Source organism: Lygodium microphyllum, chromosome 28 (genome assembly GCF_053477565.2).
Source record: "Lygodium microphyllum isolate KBCC chromosome 28, Lygodium_microphyllum_v1.1.10, whole genome shotgun sequence".
Lineage (NCBI taxonomy): Eukaryota > Viridiplantae > Streptophyta > Polypodiopsida > Schizaeales > Lygodiaceae > Lygodium > Lygodium microphyllum.
The window spans coordinates 72,021,309-72,028,805 of NC_141162.1; the positions used below are offsets into that span (position 1 = coordinate 72,021,309).

Consider the following 7,497-nt stretch of genomic DNA (forward strand, 5'->3'; position numbering starts at 1 on the left):
GTTAAATAATCAATTAAAAAAGATGGTTACAATTGCAATGTAAATATGACTTTGATATCAAACATATATTTGGAAAGGAAAATAAAATTGTTGATGCTTTAAGTTGTAGATCTATATGTAATAGTTTATCTCTTATGCGAATTGACTTGGTTGATGATGTGCAACTTAAAGTACAAGATGTCCCATGCATTCCAATATCTTGTTGTTCTTAAATAAAAACTTGGAAGAAATGTTTTATGAAAAATTTCATATGCTTAAGGGAAATCTTTATTATTTGAATTGTTTGAGTATTTTTATTGCTTCAAAATTCAAGAAAGAAATTCTTAAGGAATGTCATAATTTGCATTTCTTTGCTCATTTAGGATTTTCAAAGACTTACAACAAAGTCAAGAACTCATTCTTTTGGCTAGGAATGAAGAAGGACATTAGAATATACGTGAGGGAGTCTTAATAGTGTCAACAAGTAAAGATTGAATAAAAACACATGCCTCATAAAATGCAACCATTGGTTATATCTAACCAAAAGTGGGAATCTATATATATGGATTCTATCACTAAGTTGCCTATTGCTAGGAGAGGATATGATACTATCTTTGTGATAGTGGACAGACTCACAAAAATGACACTTTTCTTTTCAAAGAAAAAGGCAGATATCGCATTAAATGTAACCAAATTATTTTTTATTTTTTTAAATTTACATGGTATGCCGAAAAGTATTGTTTCTGATAGAGATTCAAAATTTACATCAAACTTTTGGCAAGCCACATTTAAGGCCTTTGAAATTGAATTAACACCGAGTAATGCATTTCATCCACAGATTATTGGAGAGATAGAGAGAGTGAATTGAATTTTAGAACACATGCTTAGAATATATGTGAATGAAAAACAAAACAATTGGATTGAATATTTAGCATTGATTGAATTTGCATACAATAATTCATGTCATGAATCCGTCAAAATGACTTTGTTCGAAGTAATTTATTGTTATAATTGTGTGACTACTATTCATTCTTTTAATACTTCACATATAGTAGAAATTTCAAAATAGATGCTTGAAACAATGGATGAGAAATTAAAGAGAATGAAGCAACACATTAAAGAGGCACAACAAAGGTAAAATAAATGTTATGACAAGAAAAAGAGAGCATTAAAGTTTAATGAAGGTGATATGGTTTTCTTGAGGGTTGAACCCCATCGAACTAACTTTCTTCTTGGGAAGGATAGAAGTTCATCTCTACATTTTGTAAGACCATTCAAATTTCTAAGGAAGATTGGCTCATTTGCATATAAACTTGAATTGCCATCCCATGTCAAGGTTCATCCTATTTTTCATGTTAGTTTATTGAAAAAGTATGTTGCTAACTCTTATTATGTTTTGCAAGACAAGTGTAGATTATCAAAAGATGGGACACTAAAGGTAGAACTAGAGTTAGTATTAGATTGCAATTTCAAACATGTTAAATGCTGAGATATAATAGAGGTGTTGGTAAAATGGGGTACATATCCTATAGAGGATGCAACTTAGGTTCTTCTAGATAGTTTACAACAATAATATCCATCTTTCCAACTCTAAGGATAGAATTTTTAAGACAATGAAAGAATGTGATATTCCCTAATAAAGCTGCATTGATTTTTTTTTTTGAACATGTATGTAAATAGGTTTGAAAATGGTTTTTAGGTCATTTTAAGTGTTTTGATAAATTTTAATAATGGCAAATTTTTTATCAAAATTTTTCGAACACAGACAACTTATTTTAAAGCTTGACTAGTGATCAAATAGAGCAAAATTTGGTCAAAGTTTCTCCCATGAAGTTTGAAGAGGAGATCAAGGAGAATATTTTATCATCTCACAAGCTCAGTTCAATTCTTCACTATTTTAAAGGTATGAGTCTTTGAAAATAAAAAATAATTTTTAAACACAATTTATAAAAAAATTATATTCTATTATTTGTGCTCTCTTTTTATTTTTGGCACGTTTGCATGTGAGTGTCGATTTGGGAAGATCGTGTCAATTTTGGTGTTTTCTTTTCTAAAAAAACACACAGTTCTTGGAAAAAGCCTATTCTAGATACGTAAAGTTGTTTTGACAAAAAGGCAATTGAATAGCCTTGTTCTTCCAAAATCTAAGATTGAGAACATGAATGTTATTGGAATTGAGATTGGAAGTGTGAGTGAGATTGCGATTCTTTCCATATACACGATATCAGCTTGGGGATATTCAGGAGGTTCAAGCTCCACATCGAAGTGCATATTTTGATTATGCTATCTATTGCTCCTTTGTCTCCTTCAAATTATAATACAGATTTTTCTTTCTCTATCTACTTTGTATCTCTCTATCAAAAAACATCATGATATTTATTAGATTTTGACTAGTTGTGTTGTATATATGCATAAGCAAGAGACTCCTACTATCTCCTATAAACTAAGCTCTACAATGAGAAATATCAAAGTGCTCCCATGGAAGTAAATCTAATATGCCCAAGGGCAAAGAAAAGGTCAATATATGTGTCTCATAACATTTGGGTGCCCAAAGAACTGAATTGATACATCCAAGAACATATACCCGCAATGATCCTTCAAATCCATAAATGTGAAACCATAGAAACAAATAACCATTGCAAGAATATATCCAACATAACTTAAAACCAAGGCTTAGAGCTCAACATAAGCATATTCGGGCCTAATAATCAATGCCAAGTATCAATACTTCCATGTAGCATCTTGAAAGTATATGTAGGCATGTAATGCATAGTCTTCAACCTATATGCTTGATGTCCAAAGGGTATAACATCAAATAACCTTCCCAATATTGAGCTAAAAAAGCTCTAATCAATCAAAAAACCTTTCCCCTAGCATCAATACATCATATGGGCATAATGAACTTGCCCCATAAGCATTAGTATTACATTAAACTAGTGAAGTACTTATTGTCTAGATAGTATACAAGAGGTTTCTCCTAAATAGTGTAAACAACAAGTTTATCCTAAATCCATTGAATAGCAAGATTGTCCTTAACATAATCAACAGTAGATCTATTAGCAAAACACTGAGTAGTAGGTTTTTCATGTCACAATAAATAACATGTTTAAACAAGATGCCTATCTTGCACAGAGTGGACAATAGGTCTAAACAACAGGTTTGTCCTACATAGAGTGAAGAGGAGGTTTGTCCTACATATATTGAACAATAGGTTTGTGCTACACAAAGTGAACAACAAGAGTTGGAAGAGTTGGAAGAGGTGAAAAATATCAAGAATAGTGTAATGCCCCCATTACTTAGTTTATTTTAATAAACAATGTGCATATACATTCCAAAAATTGATTTATGTTGAAAAGAAAATGGTAAAGATTGCACATTTTAAAAAGTAGCTCTAATTGTGAAGATAGTTGCTATTATTAATGAGGTATTATATGCCAGTTTATGAAAGGAAGGCTTGGAAAACCCTCCCAAGACAAGCTTATTAAAACTATATTTGTAGTATAGAACGACAAAAAGAACTAGCGTAATGGATAATCACTTGGAAATCAAGTGCACTTGGGTGACGACACTGTCGGGATGGGTGACCTCTTGGGAAGATTTTCCTAAAAGCTAGCGGGAGCTTCTTGCGCACAGCCAACGATGCCAATGAAGCCTTCATAGCCCATTGCCAAGTATGCCAAGGCCAAGATGTCAAAATCACTACCTTGGTCATTGCCTTGGTCGTGAGCATTGGAGCTTGACGACGTGATACGTGATGCTTGCATGTGTATTTGTAAATTTTTATCTTCACGCTACAAAAATAGAGCCCCCCTCTAGCATCATCGATGATATCATAAAAAATGCTAAAATCAAGTGTTCTCTCTTTATCATCGATGAGGTTATCAAAAGCTCTAAAAGCAAGCATTCTCTCTTTATCCCCCCTCCCCCCGATTACTATATAAACAGGGAATGAGCGTTATGTCAAAACAACAACCCATGCAGAAGTCTCTCTACTGTTGATGCAATGAAGCTTCGCTGCAATTAGCTGAGCCTCTCTCTCTCTCTCTCTCTCTCCTCACATATATGGAAGCACTCTTCAAGTCCATCAAGCTTCTTCCATGGCTCCCAAGAGACGTCGAGATGCTGAGTGAGGTCATGCTCAGAGAGCTCCCCAATGCGAGGAATTAATCACTACTAAGGGCACTCAACACGAAGCTAAAGTGCAAGTGGAGGTCACCCTCGAATCCATTCAACCCAAAGGACCGGTTATTCCACAACAAACCGAGGTTGTGGTCATACCCCCAATCACAATGGATGGCCAAACGGAGATAATCAGGTTTAGTACATAAGAAAATGATTACTTTTAAGTTATCTACAACTTCCTAAATTTTATGTTGCTTTTTTTGCATCTTACAATAAAATAAGGGATAAGTTAATAATATTAGAAAATCCCTAGGATAAATCTGTTACATAGATGTTAGTATTGTCAATTGCTTTTTAGGAAAGAACATGGGAATTGATGAGGGGGATAGATTCTATGCATTGCATATATTGACAAGTGTGTTAAAAATATTTATGGTTATGGCTGCTTTTGGATTTGTGAATGATGAATTATGTCTCTTATGATTTTGTGCTTGCACAGTCGGACGAGTTGTGGATTGTGGTGGTTCAGAATGTTGATGTCCCCAACCCAATGCTCTCTAATAGTTTGCGGAGTGTGGAAAAACTTACTTGTGGATGGGGGTTCTATGATCTCGAGGGAGGTAGGTGTTTTTGGTTTTTGATCACTTGAGCACCTGAGAGAGCAAAGGGCCGAGTGATAAGTGCCTTTGTTATGTAGAATGGCTCCTGAGGCTCAGGGAAGCTTAGAGGCCTTTGAGCTAGTAAATTCCCTATTGACCGCAATTGGAGTGCAATCAGATACAACCCAATCTCGAGGGATTGGAAGGTCCTATCCTAGGTTGGACGATGTTTTTTTTGCAGAAAGACGATTTTGTACCACTCTGCGGAGTGATGGTCTTACTTGTTATTATGAAATAAAGTATTTGATTTTTGAATTGTTTGTTATGTGCTAAAGATTGAGTTTAACAAATCCAATTTAACTGAGTAATAAAAGAAACCTGTTTTTATATGTCCAAACAAAAGTGGTAGTACGCTTTGCTAATTGGAAAACTAAAGCAAACCCAATTGAGGAAAGTGGGAGGCTTTGATCCTGACAATTGAATGCCTATGGCTGGGTGGACCCGATAAGTCGAAACACTATGTTGAGTGTTGAAATGACTTGTTTTTTGGCTGATTTTTGTTGTTTTTGAGAGCTGAATGGTTGATTTTATGGGATGATTGGTTGATTTGGAAGTGGTTTGAGAATGTTTTGGATGATAGTGATTGTGTTTTGGAAGTTCATGATGTTTGTTGGTGGTTCTGTGATGTTTTGATAGGTTCTGAATGGTTCTGTATACCTTCTGTTTTGTTCTGTTTTGTTCTGATTGTCTTCTGTAAGGAGGGATGGAGTATTGATTGATGAAGATTGAGATATTGTGAAAGTTTATTGAATAGTTTTTGAGAGTTTGAAATGGTTTGAGAATGAGTTATGTGGTTTTGATGACCTTCTATAACCTTCTGTAGGTCTTCTGTAGAGCTTCTGTTTCTGTTCTGTTTCTGTTCTGTTCTGTACTGTAACTGTTCTGGTACTGTTCTGTAGACTGTTCTGTATGCTTCTGTAAGTGTTCTGTGGAATGTATGTGTGACTTTGGGGAAAGTTTTCTAGCCTTGGAAAGAGGTGAATACAAGTGCAAAAGAGCTGAAAGAAGTGGAAGAAATAGCTACTAAAGACTCAAGTGAAGACTAGAGTGAAGTGACAGTAGTGAGCTGTGAAGAGACACTGTAGTGGCTCTGGTGACCCTTCATATCAGACATACCTCTTGGGAGGGGTATCCATGACCTAAGAGTGATTATTGAGAGTAATTTTTGAGAGATTGTAGTGAGGATATGATGTATTATTGATGGAGTGTGTGAGAGAGAGTCAGAGATAGCCAATTCTACAAAAACAGAGTGATTATATATGAGAGATTGAGAGAGAAAACTATGAAGATATTGAAGATGGATACTATGTGATGTATTTCCATTCAAAGATGGTGTACTTCTTTGCTTTCTTTGTTCTATTGATGGATTTTGTGAAGATGTTGAAGAATATGGTTGATTCTATTAAAAACCGTGGGAGATCTACATGATGCTGCATGAAGATTTGTTGTGCCTGGTGTTCTTTTCTTCATTGTGATCATATGAAACATGATAAACAAGCTTGTTGATGTTACAAGATAGATTTTCTTGCAAGATAATTCCATTTTCTTTGGTGTTCCTCTCGGGGCTCCATGTTTTTGGTGCGCAGCCGGGGAAACTTGCCATCAACAAGCACCAAAAGAGACTGAAAATGAAGGAATTGGCATTGCCAAGAAGAGAAGAATTCAATGGATGTTTGTAAAGTTCCTTCTTCCACTGAAGAGTTGTAATTTCTCATAATCAAAGCCACTTTCCATAAGAAGTTCATCCCACAATGGCGGAAACACATCACCATCATGATGTATGCTCTATGTGGTAGACAGTTTCCTCTTCCTGTTAAAGCAGCAGAAACTTGCATCTTGGTGGCAAACTGTTTGGGAACAAACTGAAAAGCAGAAATAGAGAGGATGACCATCCATGGAATATTTGGCATTCACTGAAAAGTTTCCAGACAACATCAAGTGGGAGATTGTGAAGAAGCTTCAGGAGTCTTGGTCTGTAGAGGTTCACAGGGATAAGAAGGAAAAGAGTTGGAATTTGTTCGTGGATGCTCAACAGCAAGATACATGGGATGCTTGGTGTACTGATAATCTTCTGTTTGTTCAATTAGCAACCCACTGGAAGTTGGTAGACAGAGTGTTTTTCACAACATACACTGTTGAAACCATCAAAAGCTGGCATTACTATGATGATGGCACTACCACAATGCTCAGACGTATGCATTTTGACACCTTCAGAACGGAATACCTTCCCCTGTGTAGTGGCATGAAAGCAGAATTCAGGGACGTTGAAAAGAAAGAAGTAGAAGAAATGTTGGCAAGAGAGTCCTCCAGAGACTGAAGCCTTCTGTTAACCCTCTGTGGAGCACTAACAACATAGTGGAGCCACACCCCTGATGAATGATGCAATAAAGAGGCAAGCATTGGAACGAGTCCAGAGGTACGTGAGAAGAGAGAAAGCAAGAATCAGAGCCGAGAGCAAGCTCGCAGCAGAAGCCGCCTTTGACGCCCTTGCGGAACTCTTTACAGAAGTCCCAATGGCACATCAAGCCCTTCCTCCTCTTGCTGGAGGTCCACTTCCGAGCCAGATCCGTCCTGGAAATATTGATGACAGTTTTTAAAGGAGAGTACAATGAAGACCCCGATCTTCATGTAGCAGAGTTTATGGTAGCATGTGTGGCTAACAATGCCAGAACCCCCGAGCACTGGTTAGCAATATTCCCCGCCACTTTCAAGGGCGTGGCGTTTCAGTGGTATGAGA

The 7,497-nt window shown here is 36.3% G+C and overlaps 1 pseudogene; it reads left to right on the top strand.

Annotated features, from left to right (window-relative positions):
- The first annotated feature begins 1,060 nt into the window (after positions 1–1,060).
- Positions 1,061–1,573, top strand: LOC148011586 (uncharacterized; annotated as a pseudogene).
- Positions 1,574–7,497: the final 5,924 nt, after the last annotated feature.